Here is a 20,791-nt window from a genome sequence, read left to right as displayed (position 1 = left end):
AGTCTCTACTCCCTTGTGTGGAGATCCATCTCAATCTCACACCGTCTGGCGGCCTCCTGCAACTCCAATAGTGAACCATAACGCTGGGTGGATACAAACTTCCTGATGTCTGTCTTGAGCATGCTTAAGTAATGGGTCATCTGAGCTTGCTCAGAAGCAACAAACTCAGGACAAAACATGGCCCTCCTCGTGAACATCTTGTTGATCTCCATCACCAAATCCATCCCTAGTCTCAAATCTGAGTACTCATGAGCTAACCTCTAACGTTCCACCAGCGAAACATATCTACAACGTAACATCTCTGAGAGCTTCTACCAAGTCACTGCAGTCCTCTGCTTAGGAGAATATGAACTGGTAACAAGTCCCCACTAATCCTTCACTCAAGTCTTAAGAAGGTCCATAGCGCACCTAACCTTCTATTCAGCTAGGCCAGAGAAAGTGAAGAGGCACCCCTTAATGTCAAACAAACACCTCAAGGCTATGATCGGATCTAGAACTACGTTGAATGTCGGGAGCTTCTTATTGTCAAAGTCCTAGTACTAGAAGACTCTCCCAACACCAACCTCATCAACGAGAATGACTGCAGTGGCAGCAACAACAACAGCCTCAGAAAGGGCAACGTATCGCATATCAAAGTACTCCACCATGGTGGTCTTAATAGACCCAAACATCATTGGTAACTGTGCCCAAAAGTGAGTAACAACTTCCTCCTGAAGGGTCTCCCTAATCATGTCCTCGGACACAGCTGGCCCATTATGGCCACCTGTTCCTGATCCTGATCTAGATCGAACCTCGAAACGTCATGTTATCACCATACTAAAAATAAATTAGTGAGATATCAGATATCACACATAACATACCAAGGGAACCAATTCCCAACAAAGACCTAGGGGTCATGACATCCCTGCTAAGTGTATGGGTCCTGTGTTTTCAATAGTATGGGCCCATACTACCTTCCACACACACCCATATTTGTCTAAGAGGATCATCAAAACAACCCTAGCAATATACACTAACATACGAACATATGAGCAATCCTCGCATCCTAGAGGAAGGATAAACATTACAAAGTTGGCCAACTGACCCCGCACAACACATCCATGAAACTTCCACCAACCTTGCAACACTCGTGTTAACTAATCATACATAACACTAGACCCTATAGACAATCAAATACATGATTCTACCCTAAGCCCTTCATCAAACAAGAACAGGAAATATGTCCAATCCAAACACTCTCAGTATATAGAATCTTAGTTATGTACAACTATGATGCATACACTAAGCTACTATAGTAACAATGTTAATTTCATATAAGGAAAAACCTTAGGCTATCAGGCATCATATAATCAAGCAAGTCTATCATGTAATTCCTGAAGATCCCTAGCCTATAGCATGCTATCCTAACATATCACAAGATCAAATAACAGTGTGGTAATTTGGGTCTACTTACGGCTCCATCGTATCGTATACATCGCATGTCTTTGATTACTTTTGAAAACAATTTGATTTTTTTAAATCTTTCTTTAGATTAAGACTGGATTCAAACGAGTGTTCCTCCAATTCACTCAGAGCAAGGCTCTGATACCAACTTGTAACACTCATAAAAATCACAAGAAATTTAAACGTTTATAACAACTGAAATTCATAAATTGTTTACAATCATTGTTTTCAAAACATTTTTTTTCAAACATGAGAGTCTCCCAAAATCATAGGTCATGAAACAAGAGGATGTGTATGGTTACGCCTTCACCTTCCTGCGGTCATCCAAAGTACCTGAAACATAACCCAAAACTGTAAGCCAAATCTTAATGAGTTCCCCCATAGTACCAACACATAACCAAATAACATATAATATAACAACATGTAATGGGTCCACAGCTAAAAGAATGGATTACCCCTGAGCCCATAATATAAGTATGGCTAGTCCTCGGGGCATATAACTTATGTATGGTTTGCTCCCTAACCAGATCAATCATCAGACAGAAATACCATCAAGTCCTCAATACGAGTTTGGCATACCGCTCAATCCTTAGCTTGTATGTGGAATGCTTATGAGTCCTCAATATGAGTCTCGCATGCCACAACCAACCCTCAACTCATATCTAGAATACTCTAGTGTTTGTTGGCTACAGTACGAAGCAGTACAGCCTCAACCAAACCCCATAGGTTGAAATACAACAAATAATAAACATATATAGATAGTCATGCAGACAAAATCGTAGGTAGTCCTACAAATATACTAGACATGCATATAAATATTTAACTAGCATAAACATGCATATCTATTCCATACTCAACATCTCAGTGAATATCAGGATATCAAACCAATGGGCTGGCCTTGGTGCCTTCGACCGGTAAGTACAATGAGGAAAACTCACAACACAAACTAAACAAAAGATGATGAGGTCTCGACTCCGAATCTCAGCTCTACTCGCCTCCTATTCCAACCAAATGACCAATCTCAATCAAAATCCCAAAATACCCTTAAGTTCAAACTTGGTTAAATTCAATGTCAAAATGGTCAAACTAACTAATCAACTGAGTCAACCCAGCCGAGTCAACTCAGCTGAATCGACTCAAAGTGAGTATTGATGGGTTTTATGCATAAGAAACAATCCTATGTGCTCATACAAACCCTAATGCTTGGATCTAGGTTTCTCTATTGTACATGCAATGAATCCAAGACTAATAAACTTAGATCTAACATGTTATAAAATGAATTAGGGTTTAGAGAATTACCTTTGATTGTTATATAGCAATAAAAATCAATTCCTTGCTTGGATTGGCTTCAAAAGCTTAGTTCCTCAAGTGTTGCACCTCTAATGGAGTCACAAACACCATATACAACTTGGATGAAGAGGAGAAGAAAGGAGGCTGCCCAAAAACGACTAGAAACCCTAGAGAATCAGTTCCACATGTTTTTGGGGCCTAAGGAGTCCTTTATATAATTGTTTTGGGCTGCTAGGGTTTCAGTCAAAACCCTAATGGACAGCTTAAACCCTAAGCAGCCCATGGAACCTTCTGGATAAGGCCATGGACGAAAATATGATGGGCTCCCATCATAATTTCGTTCACCCCTTGTGCCTTTAGCATTCCTTAGCCCAATAAGTCAATTATCCAATAATTGCAGTCCAGTCCCCTAAATTTAATTAATCTCTTTTAGCCATAGAATTAATTCTTAATTAATTCTTGACTAATATTAATTAAACAATATGATTTCTCCTTTAATATATTATTCTCATAATATATTAATAAATCATATTTAAACTTTTCTCTCCTTAACTCATCCTACATATTGCTATGGTGAAGGCAACCTAAAAGGACCATGCTCATAATTGGGTCAAGTACATACCAAAATAGTTATGGACTTAGACATTAATCCAACAGTCTGCCATTTGGATAAGTCTAATAACTATTTTCCGTATGACTTCAGAACCTGATCAGCAATCGTAGCTTTCAAAAGCCGCTGTAAACTCTGATCTTATCAGATAGCATGTCCTTTAGATAAGGGATCATATATTCCTCCATTCTCAAGATATCGTATAGACATAAGACATGAATTTTAATCATTCTCTCTATACTGTTTCCCGACTTCTGATTTATGACGACTAATAACAGACTACAATTGAACACATCAACTTAGTCCCGTCTTGGCCAAGCGCTTAGGTATCATCACTAAATCATCGAGAGGCCCACAAATATCGCTTTTATCCCAGTTTGGATAAAAGGAATGGATAAACTTCGACTCAAATGCTAGCTTGCATTTACTGATCGAATCACACACAACAATAAATTTTATAACACCGAGTTACTAGTGCGTTTACTTATTATCAATGTGTAACCGACCAACAAATAACAACTCACACATCTCGGTTTCAAGAATATACAATATTATCGTCTCACTAATCAATCGTGATAAATCCATGAAGTGATCCAAGTAAGCGTGGGTTTAATCCAATACTCTAATCTTATCAAAGCACTCATGAACTCTGCAGCAAACTTGTGCCATGTTTAAACACTTCAGACAATCTACAGACGGAATCATGACAATCTTTATTCATACCTACTCCCAACGTATGATCGACTGTGGATGTTTGAATAACCTAGTTATTCTGGAAGTCAAAACATGCAAATTGAAGCATAACAATAATACTTAATCCTATATGGCCTCAAACTTGTGAGAGTAAGTAAAACACTTCTATTTAACCACCATATTGATTACTCATTATTATCGTTTACTGTTTCAGAAAATCAATTTATTACTCAAATTACAACAATAGCTATCCCATGCATAAAGCATACACACTATGTTTCCTATGGTCCTTACTTTGTGAAATAGATCAATTGAAAAACCTTTTCAATGATGCTCATTTCACAATTCCCAATCCTTATCATTAGTGTAAGAACACAAGGTTCTTTGCTACTATTAGAATATGCTAGATTCTAACATCTTATGCCACAATCCTTTCGTAAAGTCATAGCACAAAAGTCACCAAGACTTAGCTAATGAAATTATGAAATATTTTATCGGAAATTGTTACAAGACAATTCCATAGACGTGAAGTCTCAAATTCAAAGTACATTCATTTGAACATCCTTCCTGCATAAAAGTTTCTAATTTAGGCATAGTCTTTCAATATCCAACTCCCAATATGGAAACACTTCCACATTTGCCATATGACAACTCATTCTTAATAGAATCTTATCTATTCATAATAATGTCGATATGGTCCATCCAATACCATACTTCCAACTACTCACAAGCGACCAATCCTCAGCGAACTTTGGATCATCCTTTGATAGTTGTTTAATTATTTTAGTCAAAACCAATTCTAGTCATTTTTCCCTCTTAATGCGCTAGACATTTGGAAAATTTTAGAATGGTAAAATATTATAGCATTTGCAATCGATCCTATACCCGAAGCGTATGGGACACGATGCATAATGTCTTACATAAAGATATGATACTTTACCAATCTTTTGCCATAATATTTTATGTGTCATGTTCTCACAATTCGAACTATGAAGAGGGATGTCGTAATCATAATCGAAATTTGAGAACACACAATGTATCCTTTGACTGAAAATATTAAAATATCTCAATCTAAGCTTTAGATTTTGAAACGAAGTATAATATTCTATCCCTTAATTATAGCAAAACAACTTTTCAACCTATGCAACTTTGCAAATGGAATCTTTGTTTTTCTATAATTAATATTGCTAACTTGCGATACTCGCCATAATAATCATACAAGCATAACACTTATGCTCCCACTATCATGATTATCGTATAAGCATAACACTTATGCTCCCACTAGCTTTGACATGTATTTAGAAAACAAATGAACTTCTAGAAAACAATGCCTATTGAATTTCTGAAATTCATATTTCTAATACCAGATGCTTCGATAAGCCTTTATCTTAGCTTCTTAAACTTATACACCTTTGCCTTAGATAGCTCATATGTGTGCTTAAACAATTTAGAGCTTATGTTACTAAGTTCCAAATGTTCAAACTAATTGCCAAATCTCACAATTCGAACTATGGAAAGGGATGCCGTAACCATAATCGAATTTGAGAATACAATTTTTTACAATCGATATCTTCTTAAAATCTCTCTTAGTGAAAGCATTTCCTCACAGTCATTTTCATGAGGGAGGGAATCTTATGACACTTAGATTTTATGGTGTTTGAGTTCTTATACATGTGAATTTGCCAAAACCAAAGTTTGTGACAAATCCAAACTCATATGGACTGAACTTTCTTAATCTTGATTTCTTGCCTTATGGTAACGCGAGTGCCCACCATGTCTTCCAAGTAGTTTAGTAACTTGTCCTTACATATCAATGTACTTTCCATCGACTAAGGATCTAGTATGCACTTAAATGAGAACTCATAGAACTCACATACACAATTAACTCAATTGGAATGGCATAGAAACAAAATAATGTCAGCACGATAGGTTGTAAACCTCAAGTCGTGTGCTAGTGATGATTTATAAGGTTTATTCTTGAAACCTTTCAAGACCATTAAGACTCCCACTGACTCCTTGACATATAAGGTTCTCTTATCAAGAAACATTTCTTAATAAACAAATATTCAAGAGTTAGTGTAGCATTTATCGAGACAAAAACACTTCACAAATTTGGTCTTAGTTGGTCTTTGTCTTATCCAAGACATCACAATTTACCAATTTCTAATGTGCAAGAATAAGAAAACTTTTCCAAATTCCACATTTGTTAAGTGTTATAAACCTACTGAAGACTTTTTCACTCAATTTCACAATCTTGACTCTAAGACTTGATATTGGAACGAAGTATGATTGACTTCTTGATTTAACCATTTCTACAATTCTCGATTCCTCTTCTTAGACATGCAATTGCACTAAGACTCACTTAGAGGATCTATTGAGACATGGTTCTTAATCATTAAAACTTATCATAAAACACAATAAAAGGTACTCTCCCTTCTTCTTAGAATAGAGAAACTTTTATCTTTCTGCCTACTTGATTATTCTTATTCGTTCTGCTATTCATTGAAACATTTTTCAATCAACTCAGAATTACACTTAATCTTATAAGTACAATCATATTTACTAAACTTTAGTAAATCATGACGAATATCTTTGTCACTCTTGTGGTGGACTTGATCAACGCACAACCTAGTGTACTTGATCTCCTAGACCTTCAATTGACACTTTGTCAAAGAATTAGTCTAAGTTTCCCAAATGTGAAAGTTTTTCATTCATCATACAATACACATTGCATGATTCCAAGTTTCTGTCCAATTGAAACTTGGGCGATGAGAACCTCTCCCTATTTGGTAAAATTTTGACATTTCCACAAATAACATAATTAAGAATCAAATCCATTGTTGCTAATAATAGAAACATTCAAACATCAATTCTTTCATACATGCCATTGCAAGGATAAATAAATAAGATAAAGTCAAAAATTCATTTTATTGCGGAAAAAAAATTGTCCTTACAATGCAATTCAATCGAAAAACTATGTTATTACATATTTCTTAACAATCTATTCTAACTCCAAGTAGTAGCTCAAGAATCCATTCTTCAAGTAATGCGATCGAAATCCATTTCTTCATGATTAGATTCAGCTCACTTCTTCCCTCAAGCTTCCTCTCTTTTCTTTGATTCTACAAAACATCAAATTGTAATCTTATCACATCATGTATTAAGAATCCAGAATAGGAACTCAAAAGAGTTAGATAATGGATTTTACCTGAAGTAGAGCCATACGTCTTGACTCTCCCATCTCTTAGATCTCTCAGGTAGTTAGGGCAGCTTCGTCTCCAATGCCCCTTCTCTTGGCAATAAAAGCAAATGGACTCCTTTGGCACAGCACATCGGACAATCACAGACTTAGTTCTTTTTGCACTTCTAATGTTTCCAATGTCCATTGAAGTTTGGGAGTTTAATTCACCAGACAAATTTGCTTGACCAGCACGCCAAATCATTGCTGATTCAGCAGCTATAAGCAAATAGGTGAGATTAATGAGGGTCACGTCGTGATCCATCATATAGTACTCTCTAACGAACTCACTATATGATTCAGGAAGTGACTGAAGAACCCAGTCAGCAGCCAACTCACTTGAAATCTCGATAGCCAACATGCTTAACCTATCAATGTGTGACTTCATCTCTAAGACGTGTGCACACACAGGTTTCCCATATTCGTGTTTACTTGCCAAAAGGGCTTGAGTGAGCTTGAACTTTTTAAGCCTTTGAATTTGTGGTTCAGGGAGAACAATTGGAGGAGGTGGAGGAAGTGAAGCATGACTCTCATTTCCTTGATCGTATCTCGGAACGTCATCTTCATTTGGAAAGGTTGTTCCAAAGGATTTGGGAAGACCATTATAAGATTCAGACATCTACAAAACGGGAGAAAATTCAAGTTATGTTGATGAGAATTCTTGATGTAACACCCAAATGAAACATCAAGTTAGGATCCAACACAATACTCTACAACCTAGAAGAGGGATGCCGTAATCTAGTTGCAAAATATTTGAAGGTAGGTAAATGACGATTTACCAATTTTCACCATGAAAAACGAAAAAGAAGTTTAATTTTTTAATGAATTGAAACTCCTAGATCTTTTGAGATTCATTGAACTTTTCAATGGCATGTTTAATCTCGATTATGCCCTGCTATTTGTGACTGGGATGCCGAGGATCACAAACAAGGTGTGAATAACCATACGAATCACGTGGCACTACTAGAAAAATAGCCTTTTACGACGCTCATTGCGCGTCGTAAAAGGCTCAGACGACGCGTAAATGTGCGACAAGGAAGGCCATGTCATAAAGAGAGACGACACGCTTTTGTGCGTCGTCTATAGACGACGCGCATTTACGTCGCTCATTTACGACGCGCAATTACGATGCGCGTTTACGACACGCAATGCGTATCAAGGAAGGCCCTGTCATAAAGGAAGACGACACGCATTCGCGTGTCGTTACCTTACGACGCGCGTGTTAATGACACGCAATGCGTATCAAGAAAGTACCTGTCAAGAAACGCCATGTCATAAATGAAGATGACACACATTTTTGCGTATCATAATTTTAAATGTTTAAAAAAAACATTATTTATAGATTTACTTGTTTTCAAATTAAATTTGTATTTAATGTTTCATAATAGAAAATAAAATATCATATACAAAAAATAGAATCCATTGCATAAATTTAATGTCATACAAAAAAATAGAATCCATTGCATAAATTTAATGTCATACAAAAAATAGAATCCATAGAAAAAACTAATTAGTCCAACAACTATAGGCAAATTTCTAACTTCTAATGCAGTTCCACTTGGTTGATATTCAATTCCATCAACTACCCCTAGCCATAGCAAGCATAGAATCACAGTTGCCAATGTTACAACTCCAAAAGCTGCTCAATAAAACCTCTGGAATTAGTCCCTTTATCTCAGCCAAGGGTATAAAAGGAAAATTACTGAAGGATATAGAAATTAGAACCTGAAATATAAGAGAGTAAACTGAGTTTTCTCAGCCAAACTGTGGAAGCAATCCCTTCTCAGATCTTTAAATGCATCCTAATAGAATATCAAAAGTATGCCCAATTGACGACATATCAACCACACAAAATTTATCAATTCTAAGGAATTTGAATGGAAATCAGATGAGAAGAAAAAACCTGGAAAAGATTGTTGAGAGAGTGTAAGAAGCAAAATTGTAAATTCTGTTTTTCATGAGGCTGTGCAATTGAGCTTTTATCTTCATATCAAGTACAAAAATAAAGTTAAAAAGATGTTATTTAGTGTGTTCAAGAAACTTGCATGTTGTAGTGTATTACCTTCCTCTTTGCAAATAGTTTATGTAATTCAACACTTGTCATAACTGAAAGATCTTTGTCCTCTCCAACCTAGAGCCAGAAGAAAAAAAATATATAAATGTACAAATATAATTTTATCGTGTTTCAAAACACAATTAAATGAATTTATGTAATAATAATATAAAGAAGAAGAAGAAGAAAGATCAACCACCTCATATAAGTGTGCTAAGAAAATAAAGTTTTTTATCATATTCCATCTTCCAGCTCCAAAATTAAGAAAATAAAGTTTTTTATCAAGCTTTGTAGGCTATTTTCAAAGATTTGAATGAAGGAGGGCATTTACGTCTTTTTGCATGGTTTACCTAGAGTGTTAACAATGCTACGTTATCAGGGAGACTGTAGGAGGAATCCATTCCTGAAAATGTGGACACCTGGAAATTTGTCCCTGTTTTTTCGTCCTGTAAAATATAATAAAATTAAGTGATAAGTAACATTTTTTTATGGATTTTTAAAGAAACATTTAACACAAAAAATGTTCAATCTCCTGCTCAGTGAACGCCAAAAGAACTGGAGAGTATATTTCTTGACCATAGGATCGGCGCCACTTGGCACCCTCTCCAATTGGATCGATCCTAAGATAGTATTTACCTTGAACCTACAAAAAGTTTAAGATTTAATGAGGGGAAGACTCATTACTTTGACTTTTTTTATCAAAGTCAAAATTAAATTCCCAAATTGAAGGACTTATAGAAAATGCTTACAGTTAATCCTCTACAATCGTTACCAACGCAAACTGTTTCATTAAGCGCCTCTGCAACACCTTTTCCATCATCATAAAGCAATCTCCTAAAAAAGAGATTATTCGTGTTTATATATATTATGGTTGATTTAATTTTTTTTGATTGTTGATTATGATGAAAGTGCGAATGGAAAGAAAAGACATACCTATGAAGCATTAACTCCAATTGCCCATCAACAATGCTGGATCCACCTACGGATCTATCTACTAAAAGCAAGAGCTCACTAGTTTCGTCTATTAGGTAAATTCCAAGATTGACCTTTAGAAATAACACAAGTCTGTGAAACGTTTCTTTAAAAATTTTCCATTAATGGAGCATTGAATATGAATAGCAAAGGGCATGTTGATTCAAAATGACAGTTATCTTCATAATGGATATTGAAAAAAGAAAACACACAGGATAATAATTTCCAGCAATAGGTTGATTCACTTCAAGATCCCAATCCTCTCTATAGTCTCGAATCTGCCACAAAAAAAAATATAATTTTGATCACATTTTTTTTAAATACCTACTTAGATGTTTAATGGGAGTAATACCCTTTGAAGAAAATCTCTCCCATTAGAATCTATGTAAAATGTTTTATTGCTCTTCATGGTGGTTGTGATCTGAGTTACAATTTCTTTCCCAACTCCATCATCAATAGGTATGGGGCCCATATGAAAAATTTGAGATTATCAGTAATGAACAACAATTAGACAGGTAAAGAAAAATGAACTTACTGTAAATTCAACTTCCTCATGCTCCTTATTCTTGAACACTCTAGTGATCTGGACAGAAGGGTAAAATGGTCACTTCAGACGGCTCAATCAGTCCAACAAAGAAAAAAATGAGTTCATATAGCAATACTTTATCCATTACTTGGTAAACCCATGGATTTATTTTCTGATGTACTTCATCATATATTGGCCCATTCAAAACCTTTATGGGAGTCTGTAATTTCAATGAAGAATATTAAAATTTAAATCTGGCTATAAAGTATAAACTATAAGACACATAGATATATCAGAAGAAGTTATATAATATATACCTGCTCCTGTGTATCAATATTATATTTACCATTTGGACGGGAAATATATGCTCCAGATGCCTAAATTAAACAAGTTAGGAGCTCAATTGTTAATATAAAAAACTTGTACCAATAACAGTATTTACAAAATAAAATAATAATAATAATAATAAATGATATAAGGAAAATAAAGTTACCTGCTCTCCTGTAGTTCCATCAAATCCAGCATAAAAGCTGTATGATTGCTTCACAGAGGCAGTGATCTTTTATAAACCAAAATAACACAGGTTAGTTCACATTAAAAGAATAAATAACAATACTAATAATAATACATAACTTAACTTACTATATTTTATATAACGTCAAAAAATAGGTTCATTTTTGCTAATTTGGGTGATAAACTATTTTACTTTCCAATTAGGTCATTAGCAAAAATAAGATACTTGGTTGCTATATTATGCAAAAAAAAATGAAAGGTAAATATACTTAGAGAGCTTCGACTGTTAACATATTGAGAAACCTTTCCTTCACTTCCAGAATAGATTAACTTCAAATTTCCTGTTCCTACTTCTATCCCATCTTTTCCTGTTTCAGTATGCTTGTAAAATGCTTCATTTACAAAATTCCAAGCTGCAAAAAATAAATTATATCACTAGATAAATTCTGTTCAAAATTCGAAAATCAATGTATATTATGTAAAATATTGTTAACTTTATTTTTACCTGGCTTTTTGTGCTTGAAATGACGTATGTGGTAAATCCCAGAGGTGGAACAGATGCTGTAAATGCAAGTGAATACTTGGGAATTGAGCTTGGTGATTTGCCTGTATATGCAGTGGTGTAGTAGTTTCTAAGGGCAATAGCGTCATTTACTATGGGGAGAAGTTGATACACTACTTCTTTTCTATTGGAGTCATGGACAATAATATTCTCGCTCACAACCTGTTAGATATTCACAAATAATACGCATAATATATTATTATTGTTATTATTATCCCAAAAAAAGTGATTTAGATGCAACCAAAAGTTCAAAACCTAAAATGATATTCACTGGAAGTCTTATAACATCAGATCTCTTCCACCCTCGGGAATTGTAGACAACAACCACCTACAATATAAAAATCAATATTCCATATTTCCATTTCACATTTATGTAGATATACAGAATATAATAGTTTTTGTTGACTTTCATGGAGAAGATAAAAATATAAAGCATCTCATTACCAATTTTTTGCCAGATGATAGATTCGTTTCAGTTGGAGGGCAATAGCTTATGACAATGATCTTGTAGTTGGCTTTATCTTTGGAGACACCCCACTCTCTGTAAAGTAAATGTCTTCCATCATTAAGTTGGATTCGAGGTGAAGTAATAGGAGGTCCACCAGGTGATCCACAAACCCTAAGAGGTGGTGGTTTGATTCGTGTATAAATCCATCCTAGAAAACCACCCACCACATCAATTGCTACCTTTGCAATCATTGCTACATAGAAGAAGAAGAAGAAACACTATAAGAACATGTAAGTATGGGATAGAGCTATTCCAAGAAATTTAATTTGGTTATGTTGAATATATTTGATTTTCTGATAGAATTCTAAGTTTTACAGAGGGATGTGGGTTCTGTAACTACAAACATGTTTTTGAAATTTTGATTCCTCTTTCCTATAGTTTTTAGAAACTTGTATCAACAACTAATTACAAATCGGGTTTACAGAAAGGATTAAAATACCTAGAAAAAAGTACAGAGCATGAGAAGGAAACAACCAAGAACGCTTGCTCTCTAACGCCATCATCTTCTTGTGTTGTCACATAATGCTATTAGGGTTTCATCTGCAATTTATTCTTGAACAACTTCTACTTCCTTAAATTTCTTCAAATCAAAGTTGTTAGGTGTGGGCTATGAGGCAAGAAGAGGCGGTGAGGGTTGGAGACGGTAGAGATGGGTGAGGGGGGAGATGAACGAGGGGATATGTGAGAGAACTGATGGAAAAAAGGTAGAAGAGAAGCTCATGAGTAGTTGTAGTAAGTGGAGTAATTTAGAGGGGAAGCAGATTCGGGACACAGTCGCTGGTGCTGATGAGTCTCAATGGTTGGCGATTAGAGGTGAGCCTGCGGTTGCCAACGAGGTGAGGTGAGAGAGAGCAAGGTAAGGAGACGCTAATCAAGTCGTCGATTACAAAGTGCTCGTGCGGAAGGGGTGGAGCGTAGAATTTGCATATGAAGGCACTGAAGAAGGCCGATGGCTGAGGAAGACGATGAAAAGATGCAATGTTGGTGGAGGGTCGACAATGGAAGAGGGTCGACAACCGTGAAAGAGCACAAAGTGGTAGTCCGAGTGTGAGGGGAGTAGTTAGCGGTCGATGTGGGGAGCCAGGGAGGGGAAAGAAGGATCGCCGATTAGGGTAAAGAGGGAAGCAAAAGCGGGTTTTTCTAATTTTGGGGTTTTTCTTTTTCCCGCTTGTAACTAAAGAGCGCGTTTCATTAAAAATTATAAAGCGGCATGTTTAGATGACGCGCACATTTAATAATAAGTGCCCTCCGTGTTTTTTTTTCTAACACTAGTTTTAGGGCACGCAAAAATATGCGTCTTAAATTCTTAAAATTTCTAGAGAGCGGACATTATTTTTAGGTCACATGCTTTTGCGTATTATAAATCACTGCGTGTCATAAATTGTGCGTTGTTAAGGGTCTGTTTTCTAGTAGTCTGGTGCACCCAATGCTACTATCACCTAATCAATGTGTCGGTTAGCCACACACGCTCCATTGATCTATGATAAGCATCGAGCCACCCTTCGCCACCAATGTCATTCCCAAATTAGTGTGCCGGTTAACCACACACGCTCCACTAACGTTTGACAAGGGTACGAAGTGTAATTCCATGGGTTAGCATACAATTTCACATTTTGCCTAAAGTAACTATGATTTGGGAATTTGTATAAGCATTTAGTTACTTTGTACTTCATTATACTTATAATGGAAGGTTTCTGTCCTATCCTATCCGTTCGGCTAACAACCCTCCACTAGTCAAGAGTGTGGTGGGTAAGAGTGGATACCCATTCAATCGCCATTTTATAGGCAATTTCCTTAAACACCCCTTATAGACCAGCTTCGTGAATGAGGCCTACTAATGGTAAGATTGACTGTTTACTCATACATATATATAATATTAGGCTTTTAATGTTATATATAGTATAAGGTGTATTTTACACTTTTAAAATACTAGGTGGTTTAATTTAGTAAATTATACATTTTAATTTAAATGTAAACCAAAACTTTATGGGTTTATTAAATCACTTTTAATTATACACTTTAATTAATTAATAAAACCATGAGGGTGTGATTTGAACTTTTCAAATTACTAGGGTTTTAAGAATTTAACATTTCAAAATTAAACTTTTAAATCCCAAAACTTGAGGGCAAGTTTTGAAACATTTCAAAACATTAGGGTTCAAAATTTAAATGTTTCAAAATTAAACTTTTTAATTTAAATTCCAAAACTTGAGGACAAGTTTTGAAACTTTTCAAAACATAAGGGATCAAATAACAAATAATTCAAATTAAACAATTAATTTCATAATTATCTATATTTGACCTAATCTTATTTTAGTCATTAGATAATTACCAAATAACTTTAAATATTCCATATTTATCACATAAACAACCAATATTTAAAAGATTTGAAATTATCTATTGTTTTGGCAAGGATAATCATTTAATTAAGATAAAATTCGGATTTTAACTTCATAAAACAATTTAAGCATTAAATCCAAGTCAAAACAGTAGCTAAATCCCAAAATACCCTCTGTCTGGCGCACAAACTCGCCGAGTCAGACCTGGACTTGCCGAGTAGGGCCAACTTGCCGAGTTGTATCGGGCAGAGGCAAAAAACTCGATTTTTAGCAAACAAAACAGTTAAGCATCACATACAATTGAAACCACTCAAGGCTCTGATACCACTGATGGGTTTTATGCATAAGAAACAATCCTATGTGCTCATACAAACCCTAATGCTTGGATCTAGGTTTCTCTATTGTACATGCAATGAATCCAAGACTAATAAACTTAGATATAACATATTATAAACTGAATTAGGGTTTAGAGAATTACCTTTGATTGTTATATAGAAATAACAATCAATTCCTTGCTTGGGTTGGCTTCAAAAGCTTAGTGCCTCAAGTGTTGCACCTCTAATGGAGTCACAAACACCATATACAACTTGGATGAAGAGGAGAAGAAAGGAGGCTGCCCAAAAACGACTAGAAACCCTAGAGAATCAGTTCCACACGTTTTTGGGGCCTAAGGGGTCCTTTGTATACTTGTGTGGGCTGCTAGGGTTTCAGTCAAAACCCTAATGGACAGCTTAAACCCTAAGCAGCCCATGGAACCTTCTAGATAAGGCCATGGACGAAAATATGATGGGCTCCCATCATAATTTCATTCACCCCTTGTTCCTTTAGCATTCCTTATCCCAATAACTCAATTATCCAATAATTGCAGTCTAATCCCCTAAACTTAATTAATCTCTTTTAGCCATAGAATTAATTCTTAATTAATTCTTGACTAATATTAATTAAACAATATGATTTCTCCTTTAATATATTATTCTCATAATATATTAATAAATCATTTTTAAACCTTTCTCTCCTTAAATCATCTTACATATTGCTATGGTGAAGGCAACCCAAAAGGACCATGCTCATAATCGGGTCAAGTACATACCAAAATAGTTATGGACTTAGACATTAATCCAACAAGTATGTGGGGCATACTTTGAAGGTATGTTGGGCATACTCGCATCCTTGCATGTTGACCACCATCCGAGTGGTTGACTTCGTACGTAGGGCGTACTCCCAGAAGTCTAAACATCTAATAAAAGCTTAATGGCTAAAGCTCTTACATCTATATTGTAGAGCCATGAGTAAAATACTCTTAGGAGTCATAAAGTCTTTGACTTTATGACATAGTATGCAAAATAAGTGCCTAACTCAAGGTATTAATCAATTAAGACCTTTTGAATGATGCATGCAGCCACAATAACCATTTGGAACACATTTTTATGACTCAAGACCCTTCTAAAGGTTTGAAAGGATAGCTTAATGGGTCAAGAACATGCTTTGTTCATGAAACACTACATTTAGGACAAAAGAACCTAAAACTAAGCCTAAAACAAGATCTACAAGAAACTACACCAAGTTTAGAACTTGATACCTCAAAATGGTGCCAAAAGGTGGTGTGATCCTAGAGCTAGAGAGTTTCACTCCTTAAAGGTGATGTCTTATTCCTTCCTTCTATTTCAAAAGCACAAATACATACACTAGCTTAGAAATGCTTCACAATAGGGATTAGGGTTGCAAACATGTATCAAGAGGAAGTAAGATGATGAGGTGAGGGAAAATGAGGCTATAATGGCGTTGAAATAAGAGCCAAACCCTAAAAATTAGGGTTTTCATGATTGGCACGTATGCCTTGCATACCTATGTACGCCGTGTGTACTAAGGCGCAACTTAGTAAGCTAAGTGTACACACGTACGCATAGCATACTTCCCATCCTTCCAAAATTACGAAAATGTCATTAGGGTTTCTAATGCACACTTTCTTTTTTATATGGAATAAAATGCAATATAATCCAATTATTGGTTTAAAATTAGAACTACATTTTCATCGGAATGCTACAGCATCACACACAATATGTTGTTTTGCATTTTGTTTACATTATGTATTTGGATGATTAGTGAAATACTATGATTTTATTTTATGGATTTAGGAAAACAATTTGGTTGAGGATCTTATTATTATAAAAAAAATGAAATTCTTGGTCCTAAATTTTGGGACATTTCAAGTTGGTATTAGAGCCTTCGTTTTAGGCATTCAGACATACTCTTGGGTGTATCTGAACTCATACTGAGGATTTGGTAGATTTTTTTTTTCAAAACGAAAAATGTTTTATAAAAAGATTTTGCTAATAAAAGGGGTGTGGTGCATGCAATCGGCTGAGCTCATGTAGGTTTTCCCAAAATACCCATACATGTTTTATGATATGCTTTTATTTGTGAATCTGTGAATCGCATGCTAGATTAGGGCTAAGCATCTGCTCAGGATTGCATGATAGAATGGTAAGAGAGATGCATGTGTAGGCCTAATGTTTGATCTTGTAGATTTGCATGCTAGTATCGATCAGTCGGTGATGGGATGGCCTGTTTAGGTTATGCTTGTTCCGATTAGTCGATGCTCAAATGCTGCTTATTTTGTGCTTTTACGAGTTCCTATTAACTTCAACTAACTAGTAACCATATATGCTAAGTTACATATTATTGAGACTAGATAATTTTAGAATGTTAGGTTTTAACTTAAATGCATAACTCTTGTTCGAGTCCAACCATTGTTGTGTAACACCGTTCATTCAAAGAATTATTTGGTGTCGGTAGTATGTAATTGTATTGATGAGCTAGTTAGGGGTGTTAGGGGAGTTCCTTCGGCAGATGATGGTGGAGAGTAGTGTGGAGGTTGCCGTAGGAAGAACTAGGAGGTGATTCAATGCTGATAGCCTTGCATATTGATAATTGATGGGCTGATAAGGAAGTGACCTAGAGGACTTGGGGAAATCCTTAAGGAATGTACGGATAGATGCGGAAAGTAGTATGTGCTCGTACCTGGAAGCAGAGGATCCATACTCGAGTCAAGGAAAGTCGTAATGATACCATGAAGCTTTTAGAGTATGGGATTCCTCGATGTGTATATATTTATGTGTTCTTGATGGTTTAAATGGTCTATTTATAATATGGTGATCACATAAGGAGGATCTGGTAGTGGTTCTGGTGCTGGTGAGGATTCGGGCTCTAGGGCCAGACCTATGGATAATCAGATGCAGGAGTTCATTTCATCAGAGGTTACTCGCAGTATTCTTGAGCAGACTCCTGTTATCTTTGCTACGATTAAGGAGGGTATTGTAGAGATTCTGGATCAGCTCTTGGGCGCTTTTCTTTCTGAGATTATGGCGATGGTGGGATACCGCTCTTTGACTTTTCGCGAGTTTCGACCATGTGGGGCTCCAGAGTTATTCGTGAAGAAGGACCTGATTCCAAGCACGTGTTGATTGTCAGACGTCGGGAACACCTTCCGGTCTAGTATTTTGTCCTGAGGCAGCAAAGGTCAGACTTGCATCCTATCTTTTGAAAAATAGAGCTCAAGCCTTCCGATCCAGGAAGGCGTTGGTTGGTAGACATTGGTTGGTAGACGTCGGACATGTGGACCTCTGGAGTTGTTCGGGAAGAAGGACCCGATTCCATGTAGGCATTAATTAGCAGACGTCGGGAATTCCTTCTGATCCAGTCTTTTTCCTGAAGAGGTGAAGGTCATACTTGTGTCCTATCTTCTGTAAGACAAAGCTTAAGCCTATTGGGATAATCATATTATGTAAGAATTAGAATGAGTGAAAAACAATATGTGAGAATAAAAATGAATAATAATTAGTGAGAATGCATGATAATGATGATATTTACATGACGTTGAACGTATTCACATTACCAAACAACCTATTCTCTTTGTCAATCTCATAAAGTAGTACTGTCCACACACATTCGCACAATACATTTCATCCACATTCTAACATAACCCTATATATATATATATATATATATATATATATATATAGTTGGTATATACATAATTATAATTGGTATATACTTGAATTGATAGCAGCGCAGTCCTTTTGGGTTGCCTTCATACTAGTAACTAGACAGGATGATTAATTGAGAAAGAGGAAGAATTTAGTAATTCGATTAATAAATTGAAATGAATGATTTATTAATATATTGTTTAAATAATATATAAATTAAAAATCATATTATTTAATTAATAACTAATTAGAAATTAATTTTAATTAATTTTGGGATTAACTAAATTAATTAAAAGTGCAGAGGCTGTTTGGTAATTTGTTGATAGTTAAGGAAAAAAGCTCTAGAACCCTCATAAAGAGGTTGGTATGAAAATCTTATAGAGAAGCCCTATAATTTTTGTCCAAAGGCTTTAGAATGGAAGGTTTAGTGTTTGCTTGGTCCATAAGCAAAGCAATTAGGGTTTTATACTCTTAACCCTAGTTTTGCTCTAAGTCACCTCATTATATAAAGACCCATACCCTTGATGAACTTCGGCCACTAGAAACCCTAGAGAGTGGTAGTCGAAATTTGAAGTATCCTCCTCCGTCTCATATCTTATCCTTTTGCTAAGTGTGTTTGTGATTCATTAGAGGTATTACACTTATGATACTTGCTCTCAAGCTTCATGAGCTACAAGGTTTTAGATTGTAATTACTGCATAACAGTTAGAGGTATGTTTCATAACCCTTTATTTTGTGATTTTAGACTTTTATCTCTAGATCTAGGGTTTGTAAGTTGTTGATATGGTATGTTCAATTAGAGAAGACATAGATCTTATTTGGGTTGCATGCACATATATGATTGTATGTTATGCTCAAAACCCATCATATATACATATATATATATATATATATATATATATATATATATATATAATAAATTTAAAGTAATTACAACTAAAAAAAAATGGGTAAAGAAAGAGATTTCAGAGGAATCTTGAACAATTAGAAGACTGTATTCAAGATGGTGTGATTTTCTCTTTACATTTGATGGATATTTATACTAGATACCATCCTATTCATACATCATTAAAATAGTACTCACTGGGTAAAGAAAATTATTCAGATGATGAAATTGTTCATCCACATGTTTTTTCTAAGTCAATAATTTGATGGATTATATAACACTCCCCCTTGGATGACAATTTTTTTAATTTGATTTCAACCTGAAAGTACTGCCTCATTTATACACTTGTAACATTATATGCAATGAAAATGTCACATTGTGATGCCATGAGCATGTTTTTTGAAGATTGTAGGAGTAAGTGCTTTCGTGAAGAGATATGATGTGTTGTTGTTGGACTGGACATATTCTATCACAACCTTTTGAATGTTTATAAGATCTTGAATGTACTAAAAGAACTTTGGAGGTATATGTTTTGCCTGTCGCTCTTGATATATCATTCTTTCATTTGAGTGACGCATGCGGAGTTATCTTCATGAATTAAAGTTGTACCTTTATCTTTATCAAGTCAACATGAAGAAAAAATGAGTTGTCTCCTCGATCTTAACGATGTCCATTCTCTACTAGCTTCATTTAGTGTAATTAATTCAACATTATTTGAGGATGTGGCTAATGTGTCCACTTTGGAGAATGCCAGGAAATTGTAGTACCTCAATTCATGAATACGTATCCAGATTGAGTCCTAACTTTATGATCGTCGGATAAATAGCCTGCATCTATAGAACCATTCAAACTTTGGTTTGAATTGTTAGGATAAAATAACCCTAAACCAAGAGTTCCTTGAAGGTTTTGGAAAAATGTGTCTAATCCTATTCTAATGTCTTCTTATAGGAGATGAATTCAACCTTGCTAGCAAGTTTATAGTGAAAGAAATGCCAGGTCTAGTATAATTGGTAAGATACATAAGATCCCCAATTGCATTTAGATATTGTACATCTAGACCAAGAGCTTCTTCATTTTATTTACAGGGACGAAATTTATCTTTGTCAATATTTAATGATCTAACAGTCATTGGATTGCTTAAAGGATTGACATTGTCTGTATTAAAAAGTTTA

At 35.2% G+C, this 20,791-nt stretch overlaps 1 pseudogene; it reads right to left on the bottom strand.

The window, feature by feature from the left end:
- Positions 1-5: 5 nt before the first annotated feature.
- Positions 6-12,599, bottom strand: LOC145057163 (putative alpha-mannosidase At5g13980; annotated as a pseudogene).
- Between the last annotated feature and the right edge of the window lie 8,192 nt (positions 12,600-20,791).

This window comes from Lactuca serriola, chromosome 1 (genome assembly GCF_051521515.1).
Source record: "Lactuca serriola cultivar US96UC23 chromosome 1, Lser_US96UC23_V15, whole genome shotgun sequence".
In the NCBI taxonomy this organism is placed as follows: Eukaryota; Viridiplantae; Streptophyta; class Magnoliopsida; order Asterales; family Asteraceae; genus Lactuca; species Lactuca serriola.
This window is presented reverse-complemented; position numbering and strand designations above follow the sequence as displayed.